Genomic DNA, 16,788 nt, shown 5'->3' with positions numbered 1-16,788 from the left:
TCCGGTTCAGAATTGATTTTAAAATCCTTTTATTTGTATTTAAAGCACTAAATGGGTTGGCTCCGGCCTATATAGCTGAACTCCTCCAGCGCTACACCCCAGCCAGAGCTTTAAGATCTACTGACCAGGCTCAAAACCCGAGGGCACCGAGCCTTCGCAGCAGCTGGCCCCAGGCTCTGGAACACTCTTCCCCTCCATGTGAGGTCGGCCCAGACCCTAGGGGCTTTTAAATCCACACTGAAGACACACTACTTCTCTCTGGCCTTCTAGTTAGAGTGGGGTTACGACTCCTGACTGTTCCATGTGTTGTTTCTATCTGTTGTAATTTATTGTGATGTAATGTGTTTTTATGTGTTTAAATTACATGTACAGCACTTTGGCTCGACCAAAATCGTTTTTAAATGTGCTCTACAAATAAAATTTGATTTGATTTGATATCCTTGGGAAAACAGAGTACTTTGGTGTTGTTCTTACTACACAGACCTTTTACATCTCTTACAGCAGAGTTACCCACAATCAGAGTTTCAGGCCCAGTCGTTAGCTTTCCCTCTGGCCTTTTACTTTTGGAGTAGCTATTGGTCCTTACCCTGCTGTGTGAAGAGGACAGGTTATCCAGCTCATCAGAAAGAGATCTCCGGTTCTGGGTCAGTGGATCGTATCTGTTCTGGATTGGCACACTCTGTGGTTTAGGAGGATTGTTTGTAGTTCTCCCTTTAGCAGCTGTCCACGGCTATTTCCTCGTAGGAACAGGGGTTGAAGAGGCGCTCTTCCTGGGTGATAACAATGCAGGCCATGTAGGATTCAACCCCCCTTGTATTGATTTGTTTTAAAATGAACAGACACTTCATTAATTTGTAGTGGTATAATAATTGTGGGATTTCTACTGCATCCACTTCATCTGCAACGAAGAATGCCAACGCAATTTCCGTCATTGCAAACCGAGTCAAGCCGACTCCGAGCTGTCCAACTTCAGGCAAGCTTTTTGAGACCTCCCCCGGCTGCAATCGGCTATTGTTGATTACTTTCGAGGCGAGCCGCAGCTCATCTCAAACAAGCCTGTTTTTTCTATTGACCGTTTTTGTCCCTATAGTTCGTTTTTGTTTATTAAATATTATCAGACTATATTACTTCTGTGTGGACTCTCTCTTTGAAAATGCGTCACAGCCTATAGCCAAGCTTAGCCTCTCTGCGACTCAAACTGGACTGGGAATTGAGCCGCCACAATAATAATAAAAATTATGATTATTACCTTACTTTTGTCTATTTCTATTCCTCTGTGTTGCATTTTTAAGGCATAATGCCAATACACATTATTTGTATGCTTGCATTGGCTAATGAAACAGATTCTGTAGTATTGTAATCTCTGAAGGTGACTCATTTTTGTCACTATTTCCATATAACAAAAACAAATAAAAAGCTTATATATATTGGGCCTTGAAAGTGCTCTCTGAAACTATACGCCTGGGATGGCTTGTGACCATGAAATGAGAAAATGAAAACTTTGCCGTAGTAGAGGCACACTAAATACATTGTTGGAAAGGTCTTGACCTGGAGAGTAACATATGTCAGTATGAAGATTCCACATGGCTCCTGCTTTGAAATACTGACCTTTGACCCTTGACCTCGGTGCATGTTTGAAGGCTTATAATTAAGCAACAAAAGGGACTACAGACATGGGACATACTGTTATAGAGAGCTCTTGACCTCAGCTATCATGTGAGTATAGTCAAAACTGGGGGCACTGTCAAATTTGGGTCAAATATGGTTAAAATGTATGTTCACCATTTCACAATTTGATATTTAAAATCTGATTACACACATGTGTTTGCCATCCCCTTAAACCATCAGTGTATTCTTAATTCAATATTTATAACTTCCAATTTTAGGAAAAACACTAATATAGTTAAGATCTACAATTCCCTAGAGCCACGCTATGCAGCTTGGTACAAATCAGCACCACAGTTGTAGTTCTTCCGGTTTGCAAAGACATAGAGTCTTAAAAATATATCTACTAAGTATATAAAATATCTAGTATAGCCAAACTAGTAATTACACTGCATCAAGATTATGTATATTAAGAAAAATATGTTGGTTTATTTAAGATATTTTAGATATTTTAGCTATTCTAGAAATGGGGTTTTTCGGTTGGTTCTTTATCGTTTGGTTACTGTGATCTTCTACAGTACATTGTTGGTTACTGCGATTATCTACAGTACATTGTTGGTTACAGTGAATATCTAGTGTACATTGTTGGTTACTGTGATATTCTACAGTAGATTGTTGGTCACTGTGATTATCTACAGTACATTGTTGGTTACTGTGATTATCTACAGTCATGGGCGTAATTTCCACTAGGGACAGGGGGGACATGTCCCCCCCACTTTTCAAAATCCCATTTGTGTCCCCCCCACTTTTTAGATGTGTTTATTTATTTATTTCGCAAGCGGTCATCGTCACTGAGGAGCGTCTGTGTGTGTGGCACGAGCGCCTCTTGTGAGAGAGAGATAGAAAGAGAGAGAGAGAGAGAGAGAGAGAGAGAGAGAGAGAGAGAGAGAGAGAGAGAGAGAGAGATAGAGAGTTACGGGGGTTGTTGTTAGCATTTGGTGCTAGCTCGGAGCTAACGGAGATTAGTAGCTGTTTCAACAATAAGTAGAGGGAGAGCTCTTTCCTGTCGGACTTTGAGAGAGATAACGTCAGCTCAGGGAGGTAAAGGACTCTGAGCTATTAGATTGTAAACTTTAGTCTAAGTTATCTCAGTGGGTCTCAAACGGTTTTGTCATCTATGTAAACACATATTTCCATCTATGTAATATTAGTTGTATATAAAATAAGTTAAGAAATCCTTCCAATGTGTACTATAGGTCAGTACAAAAATTAAAAACACAGTTTGAAAGAGGAGTGATTAGTCAAATATACAAAAATAAAAATAAATAATACAGACTAGGTAAGATAAAGATAGGAGAGAGGAGTTGATCAAATATGTGTTATTGCTTGTGAGCATATTCTAATGGTTTTTTGGTTATCAAAATATATACAGTTCTGTTTCATATGAGTGTTGAGAGCTGTATCCATACATCTCTTAATGGTGCCCTCAAAGTGCACCAGATTGATGCTTTAACTTCAATGTAAAGAAAAAAATCTTCCCGGGGTGCATGCCCCCGGACCCCCCAAGAGGATGTGAGGTCATCACAAATAAAACAGGTGCACATGGATAAGATACTAGATAAGTTGTTATGTTTTGCATGGGGCTTTTGTTGTTTTTGTGTTTAACTTGTTGTGTGCTCCTTTTACCCCTCGCTACTCTGTCTTTCTGTCTCTGCAAGGCTGGTGTGTGACAGGGGGGCGTGGCTGGTTACTCCTGGCTGCAGATGAGGCACACCTGTCCCCACTCACTTGATTACCTGCTCTTTAAGAGCCTGGCCCTCACCTCACTTCTCTGCCAGAGTATTTTTCATGCTGTCCCGCGGTCCGGAGTGCCTTTCTGCAGCCTGGAGTCTGTTGTAGTCGGTTTAGGAGTTCTTTTTGAGTTTTGGTCGGAAACGTTTTTCCACAGCTTTGTTTTTGGTTTACTACGGCCAGCCAAGCTACCTGTCGTCAGTACCTGCCTTGGATTACCTTGTCTATTAAACTTTTTGAAACTTTATTTTTGTCAGTCTCTGCTTTGGGGTCCCAGTAGTATCTAAACGTCACAGAATACTCTGGCCAATATGGACCCCGCAGAGAATGAGACTCAGGGAAGCGCTTGCTGCTCAAGGGGTAATGATAGGGCAACATGACAGAGCTCTGCAGAGAGTTATGGAAGCGATTCAGGATTTAACCGCCGGTGTGACCAACATCGGAGGCCGTATGGAACAGGTCGCAGCACATCTCTCCACACTCCCGCCGACTGCCGATGCTCAAGCTACAGACCCTGCTCCTCCACCTCAAGCTGATCCAGAACGACAGCGCTGCAATCCTCGTGAGCCCTTTATCCCCACACCCGTCAGGTATTCAGGAGATTTAGGGTCTTGTAGTCAGTTCTTACACCAGTGTAGTCTTGTGTTTGAGCAACAGCCTTTCACTTATTCCACTGATAGAACTAGGGTTGCTTTCATCATGAGCCTACTGAGTGATAAAGCAGCAGCATGGGCCCTTGCCATATCTAACAGCAACTCGCCTATTAGTCAGTCTCTGTCGTCTTTTACTGCAGAGATGCGTAGAGTGTTTGATCATCCAGTGAGGGGGAAGGAGGCTGGTAAAAGACTCCTTTCACTCCACCAGGGTTCAGGCTCTGTTGCTGATTTTGCTATTGATTTCCGCATTCTTGCAGCTGAGAGCGGTTGGGATGACATGGCTTTGCTGGGAATTTTTTATAAGGGGCTTAATGATGAGTTAAAGGATGAACTAGCTGTTAGGGATGACACCTCCTCCTTAGAGGAGTTGATTTCTCTAGCGATACGACTAGATAACCGCCTCCACGAGAGGCGTAGGGAGAGATCAGGAAAACATAGCTCCACCTCCTTTCCCCCTCCGTCCAAGTTTCCTAGTCGGCCGGCATTCTCTGGACCTTCTCGCCATCCTCCTGACTCCGGACCTCCCAGACCTTCTCCAGATACCCAGGTCTCTCCCTTCTTTATGGAGGAGCCCATGCAGCTGGGAAGGATGATGCTTACTCCATCAGAACGTCAACGCCGGCTTCGTCAGAGACTCTGCTTCTACTGTGGCCAGGCTGGTCACGTCAGCGCCGGTTGTCCCTCTCTGCCAAAAGACATGGCTCATCAGCGACAGGGGGAGCACTGATGAGCCACACTTCTATCAACTCAGCCTCCTCCAACCGCATCCCAGTCAAAGGTACTATTTCCTGGTCTCAGAACTCTGTTCCGCTGCAGGTCTTGATTGATTCTGGTGCGGATGACAATTTCATTGACTCTGACTTTGTGATGCAGTCTAAACTTCCTTTTGAGCCTCTTCCAGAACCTAAGGATGTGTTTGCCTTAGATGGGAGACTCCTAGCCCAAGTTACTCACCGTACTGCTCCAGTTTCCCTCAAGATCTCTGGCAACCATCACGAGATAATCTCCCTGTACCTTATCCCCTCACCCATGTCGCCACTCGTTTTAGGTTTTCCGTGGTTGAAGCTCCATAACCCCCACATAGATTGGGCCAACTCGTCTATCATTAACTGGAGTTTGTTCTGTCACTCTCATTGCTTACACTCTGCTGTACCCCCCACAGTTACTAGAGCACCAGACCCCCTCAAACCCATTGATCTCACCTCTGTACCCCCTGAATATCACAGTGTCAAGGAGGTTTTCAGCAAGGACCACGCCCTATCCTTGCCGCCTCACCGGCCCTACGATTGTGCCATAGATTTGCTCCCTGGCACCCCCTTTCCGTCAAGTAAACTGTACAATATCTCTAGGCCAGAGAAGGAGGCCATGGAGAGTTACATCTCTGACTCACTCGCTGCTGGGCTTATTCGCCCCTCTTCATCGCCTATGGGCGCAGGTTTCTTTTTTGTGGACAAGAAGGATAAGACCCTACGCCCTTGCATAGACTACAGAGGGCTTAATGAGATCACAGTCAAGAACAAGTACCCCCTTCCACTCATAGACTCAGCCTTTGTTCCCCTTCATGAAGCCACCATCTTCACTAAGTTGGATCTTCGCAATGCATACCACTTGGTGAGAATAAGGGAGGGGGATGAGTGGAAGACTGCATTCAATACTCCCAGGGGACATTTTGAGTATTTAGTAATGCCTTTTGGGTTAACGAACGCACCTGGGGTTTTTCAAGCTATGATTAATGATGTATTGCGTGACATGTTAAACAGGTTTGTTTTTGTGTACCTTGATGACATCCTTATCTTCTCTCGCACTCTTCAGGAGCATGTCCAGCATGTTAGGCTGGTACTGCAGAGACTTCTTGAGAACAGACTGTATGTTAAGGCTGAGAAGTGCGAGTTTCATGCCTCTTCTGTGAGTTTCCTGGGTTTTATCGTCGACAAGGGACAATTAAGGACTGACCCCGCCAAGGTCCAAGCAGTGACCGAGTGGCCCACTCCCTCTAACAGGAAGCAGTTGCAAAGGTTTCTGGGCTTTGCTAACTTTTATAGAAGGTTTATTCGGGACTATAGTAGGGTAGCAGTGCCTCTGACTAAACTCACCTCTGTCAAGTTGCCTTTTGAGTGGTCTCCTGCAGCTGAGGCAGCTTTTGTAAAACTGAAATGTCTGTTTGCCACTGCTCCTGTGCTCTCTCATTCTGATCCAGGGGTCCAGTTTGTGGTGGAGGTGGATGCCTCTGATTCTGGAGTGGGGGCAGTTTTATCCCAGCATTCCCCCGCAGACCAGAAGCTCCACCCTTGTGCGTTCTTCTCTCGTCGGCTGACCCCTGCTGAGAGGAATTACGACGTTGGTAATCGGGAGTTGCTGGCAGTGGTTCTGGCCCTTCAAGAATGGAGGCACTGGCTGGAGGGAGCCAACCATCCTTTTATAGTATGGACGGACCATAAGAATTTGTCTTACCTTCGCTCTGCACGCAGGCTCAACTCACGCAGGCTCAACTCACGCAGGCTCAACTCACGCAGGCTCAACTCACGCCAGGCTCGGTGGGCTCTCTTCCTGGGACGGTTCAACTTCACCTTGACCTACCGGCCTGGCTCCAGGAATGTGAAGGCTGACGCCTTGTCCCGGCAGTTCGCTTCCCCAGTGGAGGACTCAAGGGATGCAACCATTCTGCCATCTTCCTGTGTTGTGGGAGCAGCTAGATGGGAGATTGAAAGGGTGGTCCAGGAGGCCCAGGAGGACCATCCAGCGGCTCAGGATTGTCCACCAGACCGGCTGTTCGTTTCCCCCGATGTTAGATCTCCAGTGCTCCAGTGGGGACACACGTCCAAAGTTGCCTGCCATGCAGGTTTTCATCGGACCCTGGCTCTAATTCGACAACGCTTCTGGTGGCCCACTATGTCCGCAGACACGAAGGAGTATGTCTCAGCTTGTTCCGTCTGTGCCCGCAGCAAGGCCTCACATCAGGCCCCCACTGGCCTTCTTCGCCCACTTCCCATTCCCCACCGGCCCTGGTCCCACATTGCGGTGGATTTTGTGACTGGTCTCCCACCATCAGACGGGAACGACACTATTCTGACCATCGTTGACCGTTTCTCTAAGGCTGTGCACTTTGTCCCCCTGCCTAAACTACCTTCTGCCCTCGAGACTGCCACTCTTCTCACCCAGCATGTTTTTAGGCTGCATGGTATCCCTCAGGATATTGTTTCAGACAGGGGTCCGCAGTTTTCCTCCCAAGTTTGGAAGGCCTTTTGTCGGGCATTGGGGGCGTCGGCCAGTTTGTCCTCTGGGTACCATCCCCAAACCAATGGCCAGACGGAGCGGGCAAATCAGGACCTGGGAACGGCTCTTCGTTGTGTTGCCTCTCGAAACCCAGCCTCATGGTCTCTTCATCTGCCATGGGTTGAGTACGCCCACAACTCCCTGGTGTGCTCTGCCACAGGTATGTCACCCTTTATGGCTTCCAACGGCTTCCAACCTCCCCTTTTCCCGGTTCAAGAGAGAGAGGTGGCAGTTCCCTCAGTACAGGGGCATCTTCGGCGAGCCCGCAGAGTCTGGCGTGAAGCCCGGGCAGCTCTTACCCGCACCTCTGCCCGGAACCAGAGGATGGCGGATCGTCATCGACGACCAGCTCCGGATTACCAACCGGGCCAGAAGGTTTGGCTTTCCTCCCGTGACATCCCTCTTCAAACGGATTCTCGGAAACTCACTCCCAGGTACATTGGACCTTATGAGATAGAACGGGTCATCAATCCTAGTGTGGTTAGGCTTAAGTTGCCTCTTGCCTTGAAGGTGCACCCCACTTTTCATGTGTCACTCCTTAAGAGAGTTTCCTGCAGCCCTCTTTGCCCTCCAACCAAACCCCCTCCACCCCCCCGGCTCATCGACAACCACCCGGCCTTCACTGTACGGAGGTTGCTGAAGGTTCGAAGGTGGGGCCGTGGATACCAGTATTTAGTGGATTGGGTGGGGTATGGGCCAGAGGAGCGACAATGGGTTTCTCGCTCGCTGATTTTGGACCCAAAACTCTTGAGAGACTTTTATGTCCGTTTCCCGGATAGTCCTGGTAGGCCGCCAGGAGGCGTCCTTTGAGGGGGGGGTACTGTTATGTTTTGCATGGGGCTTTTGTTGTTTTTGTGTTTAACTTGTTGTGTGCTCCTTTTACCCCTCACTACTCTGTCTTTCTGTCTCTGCAGGGCTGGTGTGTGACATGGGGGCGTGGCTGGTTACTCCTGGCTGCAGATGAGGCACACCTGTCCCCACTCACTTGATTACCTGCTCTTTAAGAGCCTGGCCCTCACCTCACTTCTCTGCCAGAGTATTTTTCATGCTGTCCCGCGGTCCGGAGTGCCTTTTTGCAGCATGGAGTCTGTTGTAGTTGGTTTAGGAGTTCTTTTTGAGTTTTGGTCGGAAACGTTTTTCCGCAGCTTTGTTTTTGGTTTACTACGGCCAGCCAAGCTCCCTGTCGTCAGTACCTGCCTTGGATTACCTTGTCTATTAAACTTTTTGAAACTTTATTTTTGTCAGTCTCTGCTTTGGGGTCCCAGTAGTATCTAAACGTCACATAAGTGTGCAGACTCATTGTTAGAGCCAGTATTTAGATTTTATAAGAAAGGCCACCTAATTGTGACGTCTGTTGTCAACGCACTATAAAGGACTACATTTCCCACGGCGCCGTCGAGGAACAGTTTTTAACCGTACACGTACATACAAATCGTACAAGTATTCTTTCTTTCTTGATAATGCTTATATAACTTTAAGTGATGAAGTTATATAAGCATTATCAAGAAAGAATACCTAAGTTGTTTGTTATTTTATTTGAGTTTTGCCTATTTCTTTTGAATATTGTAAAGGCCTATTTTCTTTGTTGCATGTGCAAAAGTTTGTTATTTTATTTTGAGCAAACACATCGCAACATCATCTAAACTATCGGAGGCCAAGCAACACTTCAAACTGTAGTGTTGTAATTTAAAGGAAAGAAACAAGTTAGAACTGTCTGTTTAAGGCATCTAGTGGCTTGATGGAAAGACAAGGAAGGAAGCCACGACACTAATTATATACACTACACATTTTTCTTGGATTTGTTAACACTATAGTCTCAAATATATTTGTAGAAAGGCAGGAAAGGGAATTAAATTGAGAAAATGTTTCATTGCGGAGGACCCCCTGTTTTGTGTCCCCCCCACTTCTCAAACCAAAGGTACACCCTTGTCTACAGTACAATGTTGGTTACTGTGATTTTCTACAGTACATTGTTGGTTACTGAGATTTCATACAGTTGGGACGTCACGTTACTACTGATATTTTTAAAGTAACTCCAGAGGTACTATAATTTTTGGTTGGGAACACGGTATTACACTCTAAAATAGTATAGTAATTTTTTTGTGCACAAACACTGTAAATAACTGGATTTCAGAGCCATTTTTTACAGTGTGGCCATTGGGTCAGACGTATACCGATTTTGATGGCAATCCATCAAATAGTTAACCTTATTGTAAAGCCAATGGAAAAGTCTGGAATTCATCAAAGTATTTATAAGGATATATCTTCCTTCCACATTGATGTGCATCAATTTGTATTGTAATCCATTCAATATTTATCGAGACATGTCATTAAAAAAACAAAATATGTGACCATTGACAAAAAGAAGGCGATCACTAGGTCAGTAGGCTTTATCCCGTGAGTACCATGAATTTATCTACCGAATCTAATGGCAATCCATCAAATGGTTAATAGATTCATTAGCTTTCATATTTCCAACATGAACATGGTATTTCAATCCATCCAATTATAGTGAAACATGTCAGTAAATTACAAATGTGGCGTTAGATGAAAAGATAGGGCTTTACAAAAGTGAGAAAGCTTAATATTATTGGGACCATGGATGTCTCTAGAAAATGTCATGGCAATTTACCAACTGGTTGTTTCGATATTTCAGTCTGGACAAGGGCCTTGGATTGATTGAACCAAAGACAGGCATTGCAATCTCTAGAGCCACGTGTTAGCTATAGTTAAAAAACAAATTACCTCTGAGGTTATGGTATGTCAATCAGAAGACCCTGGGTTAAGCGCATGTGTAGGCATTCATCCCTCTCAAGTGTCCTTGAGCAACACTCCAAATCCCTACCAGCTCTTGCAACACCTGTACTCTCACCTCCCTTTGCAATATATGGTGAAAAGAAAATTTCCCTAAGGGGATGGATGAAATATCACATTGTTATTATCATCCTTGCACACTCCCTCAACACAAAGACACTGACTCGCAGCCTGAGGGAGTGTTTCTGAAGGACGCGCGGATGCTTCTCTAACATCAGCCTTGCTTGCCTATCAGTGTTTTAATTTGTTGACGTGTAATTGGACAGACTGCAAATGTGCCCCTCGGTGAATGCGTCCCTCTGGAAAGGCCTTCTGCTCCAGCGTCTCGGCACTGCTCAACATATGTGGCAATAGATCAAGCACCTGTTTCTGCCCGTCACATCTGCGCTCAGACCTCTGTGGCTCTTATCTGTCCGACAGTTACAGATGACCATGCATCCGGATGCTGATGCAGATGATGAACGAGTCCGCTCTGTGCGTTTCTCCCTCTTCCAGTCTTCACACGAGTTATTATTAAACCGCAGCATTTCAGCCTGCTCAACGCTTGAGAACATTCTGCTCTCATTAAACAGACCAAGGAGCATTGCACACATTTCCCACTCTCGCTTCATTTCCTACACTTTCTTCTCCTTCTCACACTCGTCTTTGTCATCGTTTTTCATGTTCTCTTTTCATTAGCCCTGACAACTATAAAGTGAAAGCTGGGCTTGGGATCTTCAGAGCTGGCACAGCACCACTTTGCTGTCTTGACAAGAACTCAGAGAGGAGAGCACAGGGAGAAACATTTACTCATTCTGTTTGCAGCAAAGGGGATGGGCTCCACGCTCTTGCTCCCTTTGATTGTAATCCTATCTAGGCCAGCACAAGACACAGGAGACTTCATTCCCCGAATATTCGTTTGCATGGATAAACCAAAGATAGGGTCCAACGGTATAGAATGTTTTTGCCTTTCAACAACTTTTGCTCCTATACAAAAACTTCACACGGATAAAAGCTTTCATTGATATTTTGTCGTTGCTGTAGGGTATAATAATGTCGTAAAGAAGTACGTTTCTATTTCAGTTTCCAAAAACGCTATCTTTAAATAAGTGATGTGAATAAGTTGTTCCACTACTGATGTTTCTGGCACAAATGCACCTTAAAAAACAGGAAATTACAATCTTATGCACACTGTTTATAGAGTAAAGACTCATATCTACACATATGCTCCATAAAAAACTAAAGCTAAGTCAAACATCTTATTTTCACCCAGGGAGTTTCAGTGGGACAATTTTGCCGAGATCCGCTGTTGTATGTTTGATTTAATTTGTTTGCGGTTTCTTCGATTTCAATCAAAACTGAAACCATAGCAGTGTGAAATGAAACTATGAATTATTCATAAATATATATTTAAAGATCATAATAGGCTTCCGTGGCTGGGGGCCTGTGTAGTTGGAAGAATAACCATTCCTCTCACTACCTGCATTAGAGCCTGTACGTGAGCCATACTGCTCTGAGGTTTAATTTAAAGTCAGGTTTCCCACAAAAGCCTCAGAAGCATAAATATTTTCAACATAGCTGTCAGCGCAGTCGATGCCACAACATGTCTCGGGTTGCTCAAGCGTGGAGTCCTCAGAGATTTGTGGAAATACTCATGCAGCTTCTTCCTCCACTCTACAGTCAAGATATTTCAAAAGTAATGAAGAGAAGTTGCATGCAAGTCAATCTAGTGCACAGCAGGCGAGCCTGATCATTCAAGCGTGTTTCCATCATGCATATGCAGCCCTCACTCTGCACACTGCATTCTCTCTGCGCTCTCATGATGGGAAACTGTCTTCATGAGTGATGACATGAAACATAATATGACATGACTGTTCTTTACAGTTTGCCCTACTTAGAATAAGCATATACATAAGTTATATAACATTCTAGAGAGCTCACATAATGTAATCCAGTTTCATGGTCAAGTTGTTAGAGAAATATTATCATGCTTATAAGACTTCAACAATGTAGTCCCTAAATAACAATACATTTTTAATTCAGGAATAATGTGTAATGACTGGACAATGTTGGTATTCTGGGCAAAATCTTGTAACAATTCTTTTTTAAGATTGAAGAAAGAAAACATCCAAAATACACTTATAGGCGATTATTTTGATGTTTTTGAGTTTGCCAAGTAGTTGACTCTTGAGCAATGGGTTAATCAAGTGTACTATGTTAGTGCATATTATGCATATTAGCAATGTAATGTCTGCAACACACAGATGAATCCACATGTTCTATAGAAACATAAAAAGGTTGCGCAATATGCAGAGGATTTATTAGTTGTTCTAAATCCTTATGAACTGTAATGGCCACACACTGTTTCACGTCTACTCAGCCAAACAATTGATCCACAATATTTAAAAACACTATTGGATTCTTACTCTACTTCAAAATATCCAAATGGGTCCAACAGTGCATTACCCTTGTGAATGACAGCCTGCTGACATAAAGACAGGAGAAAAAAAGAAAGATGAAAGCTGTGGAGTCTCTTCGATGCATTTCAGAGAGCATTGAGGCAGTAGATGGAAGTTGAGTTGTGAGGGCTATTAGGATAGCTTGAAATAAAGAGATGAGGAAAACAGCTCAATAACATATTGACATGATCCTTTAATGTGTGTGAGTGCACACAGTGCTGCAGCTGGGGGTCATGCAGTGGCTCCCATGAAGTCTTTGAGCAGTCTTAGTTTAAAATACTTTCCACATTAAAGAGGAAAACTTTTATAACTTGAAAAAAGTTTACTATATTCCAATCCCATCCAACTTTATTTATAAAGCACTTTAAAACCTCCAGACCAAAGTGGTGTACAGAGAGATACATAAAATACAAAATCACACAGCTCAGCTCACAAAACGTAAAATCACATAAAAGATACGAACACAAAACAAACCAGAATAAACGTAACAATTACAAAATAAAAATAAAAACAGCCATATAGTAAAAACAATAGACCACTGAAAGCAAATAAAAGCAACAATCTACTTGTTTACGAATGCTAAGGAGAAGAGGTGGGTTTTAAGATGGGATTTAAAAACAGACAGTGTGGGAGCCTGTCTGATTAGCAAGGGCAGGTCGTTCCACAGTTTAGGGGCGGCAGCAGAGAAAGCACGGTCCCCTCTGTGCTTAGACTTTGTTTTTGGCACCCTCAGGAGCAACTGATCAGCTGACCTGAGAGTGCGAGTGGGCGTGTAGCTGTGTAACAGCTCAGAGAGGTAGGGCGGGGCCAGGCCATTGAGGGCTTTAAAAGTAAATAAAATAGTTTGAAAATGAATCCTATTGTGCTGTCGTGTTTGAATCCACAACTATTAACTTATAAGCAGCGGACAACTAATAAAACCTCCAGACGTTCATAATGGTTTTTGGCCATACACTGTATGAAACATGAAAGTACATGACATCATATTTTTGTGTCAGTTATTGGTGTTATTGAGTTGTTGTCAACCTCTGTTTCTTTTCCACTTAAGTATATTATACGTGGAACAGTTGGCGGGGCCTGGGACTGGGACTTTTCGTTGCTATTAACTGCACTGTAGATTTTGTGCATATGACAATAAAACATTTGAAATTCTTTGAATCCTGAATCATCAATGGATAGAGGCTGTTAGTGTGTGGAGTTAGGCGGACCCGGAGCAGACAGCTAGCTGCTAGCGACCTGTGACAGCACCCACCTGTCACTCAATGCAGTAACACCCTGAATTATGTATAACTTAAAGACTTAATAATTGAAACGGTGAGAAATATAAAAAAAAAAACCAGTACAATTGCTATCAACTGGGAAGTTAGCTAGACCAATATGAAAATGTTTATTTCTTGCTGAACATTTTGGCATTTCAAGGTGTCTCAAGTGGCTATTCATAGAACTGCACCTTTTTTATGTTTGATATACCCACGGTAGATTTTACAAATAAAAAAAAAAGTTAGTTTGTGAGAAAAGTGTTCCACCTTGTAAAGAGGCTGCTGTTCCACTGATCAGCATGCTTTGTCCTTGTGAGTTGTTACTCTCAAAATGTGTTTAATGCAGTTTTACTTTTATGCTGCTCATCACATAAAGTTATATGTTTTATACAGTTTTACATTATACAGTTGATCATTCGAAAAATCACGTCTGCCCCATGGAGTCTCTCCTTGTGTTATTACGTGCATCGTAGGAGGGAGAGCGATTGATCCAACATACAATATCAAGCTCTTGTGATGTTTTCCTGGATTCTGAAGATTTCCCAGCCCATAAAAAAAGTCTGTCTTGGTCAAAAAGTGCGAGTGCAATATATTTGAGCAGATAACTCTCTAGCCAAATAAATACAAACAAAAATGTGTGGGTCCCCAAAGTAAAACATTTAAATGCAAAGGTTTATGTTGTTATGGTTGCAAATATATCTTAAATCTACTTGGTATACATTTTGTCAGTCTTTAGGTCTTTGGGTTGCTTTGCAGTGTATAGTTGTTGCCAATGCTGGAACAGCAACATTTCCTGCAGGATATTCCTCTATGAAATCCGGCTTTCATAAAAGGGATTGCATTTGTAGAGCAGCCAATAGCAAAGCCCTCTCTCATAAATGACTTATGATTGGCTAAAGTCTCCCAGCATGAGTTAGATTTTCCAAAGCTTGAAAAAAAAGCCAAGAGGGGGTCCAGAAGAACCTCTCAGACCACTTCAATAGCAATATGTTGATAAAAGCAAAAATACATTACCTACCACAGCTCTAACAGTTTGGTTGTACCTTGGTAATTATGTGGTGATGCCAACACAACACTCTATATCTATGTGATCATCGCTTAATTGAACAACACATTTTAGAGAAAATCAAGGTGATGGTTAATTCTGACTTGTCATGACTACAACTTAAGCTGAGAAAATGTCTACTTGAGGTGTGGTAATTGCTGCCTACCTTTGGAGAACTACCTATTTAGTTATAATTGGCTACTGTACAAAGACCTTGGTTGAAGGACAGTAAAAGCGGTTGATTGCAAGGAAGAATTTAAATGAAGTTGGGGACAATTAAATATAATCAGGAGCCGTTTATTAGCTGCAGCGCTGCTCTGCTTCTTGCAGACATTCATCTCCTCTTCTATTTCAAAACTCCTTCAAGTGTTATTCTTCCCTCTCATCTTCTTTTGTCTGTGTGTTAGTTTTCAGAACCAGTGCTTCTGTAATGTACTTTTACTAAATGACCACTCCTCTGTCTAATGAATGGGCAAAGTTACACATTTAACAGTGTATATTGACTTTGTCACTTATATCTAGTATATTACAGTACAAGCACACATTTACATAGCATCATAGAGATGCAAGTGGTAAATGTGTCCAATTTATGCAAAAAAAAAATTGATGAGTAGAATAAATCAAAAGCTCATAATGCACAGTGACTGAATACTGCACTGAGCTGGAAAATGAGTTGTGCTTTTTGCTTACTTGCTGCATGTACAGTGTAACAATTAGCGAGAAAAAAACATCTGCAGTCGGCACACCAACTGCCTCTTTTTCAGACATAATATCCTTGTTTATTTCACCTTGGATGTGACTGCTCATCAATATTTATGTGTTCAAAAAATGAATATTGCACCTGATAGCCACATCAGTGAAGTGTTTGGTGGGATGTAAATTAATAATGATGTACATTCATCATAATAATAAAAATGATGTGCATTGGGAGCGGTTTGCATTCTTTATCACAGGCAAGGGTGTGTTTAGCTCCTTTTCCACATTTTCTCCATTCTGAAAGATTTCTGAGTTGATCATACTTGTTATGAACAAATGCTAAAATAAAAGGGTCCAGAATAGCTTAATGTTTAAAAAAGGTTTCTATATGACACAGCTTGAGTGCATTGATTTAAAGCAGCCTTACAACAATATTATAATGTCAAATAAATGATAGTTTGGTAGGAACCAGCTACAGTATAGGGACCTATTGCAGTCATGTGTTAATGTTAAACTTCATCTTGCCTAATATATTATTGAATGCTAAACTTATTGCATTTAAAATAATAAGAATGATATGATTAGAAATGTAACCATCTAACCATATTGTTATGTTATGCATGGGGTTTTTGTTGTTGTGTTTTACTTGTTGTTTGCTCCTTTTACCCCTCACTACTCTGTCTCTCCGTCTCTGCAGGGCTGGTGTGTGACAGGGGGCGTGGCTGGTATACTCCTGGCTGCAGATGAGGCACACCTGTCCCCACTCACATGATCAACCTGCTCTTTAAGAGCCTGTCACCTCACTTCTCTGCCAGAGAATTACATGCTGTTCCACGGTCCGGAGTGCCTTTCTGCAGCCTGGAGTCTGTTTTGTTCACTTCGCAGTTTTTGAGGAGCTTTTTTGGAGTTTTTGTCAGGAACGTTTTTCCCTCAGCTTTGTTTTTGGACTTACTGCAGCCAGCCAGCTCCCTGTCGTCAGTACCTGCCTTGAACTACCTTCCTTTATTAAACACTTTGAAACTTTATTTTTGTCAGTCTCTGCTTTGGGGTCCAAGTAGTATCCAAACGTCACACATATTCTTAAAAACATGGCCTTATGGTATTTTCTCCATGCCCGACACAAAATAGTCCAACACACATTTTTGGCTATATTCCGAGTCTTTACCAAGCTAACAAATGAACAAATCAACAACTTTCCCCAATAACTACAA

The sequence above is a fragment of the Pseudochaenichthys georgianus genome, chromosome 4 (genome assembly GCF_902827115.2).
Source record: "Pseudochaenichthys georgianus chromosome 4, fPseGeo1.2, whole genome shotgun sequence".
Lineage (NCBI taxonomy): Eukaryota > Metazoa > Chordata > Actinopteri > Perciformes > Channichthyidae > Pseudochaenichthys > Pseudochaenichthys georgianus.
Note: the sequence above shows the minus strand (reverse complement) of the source record.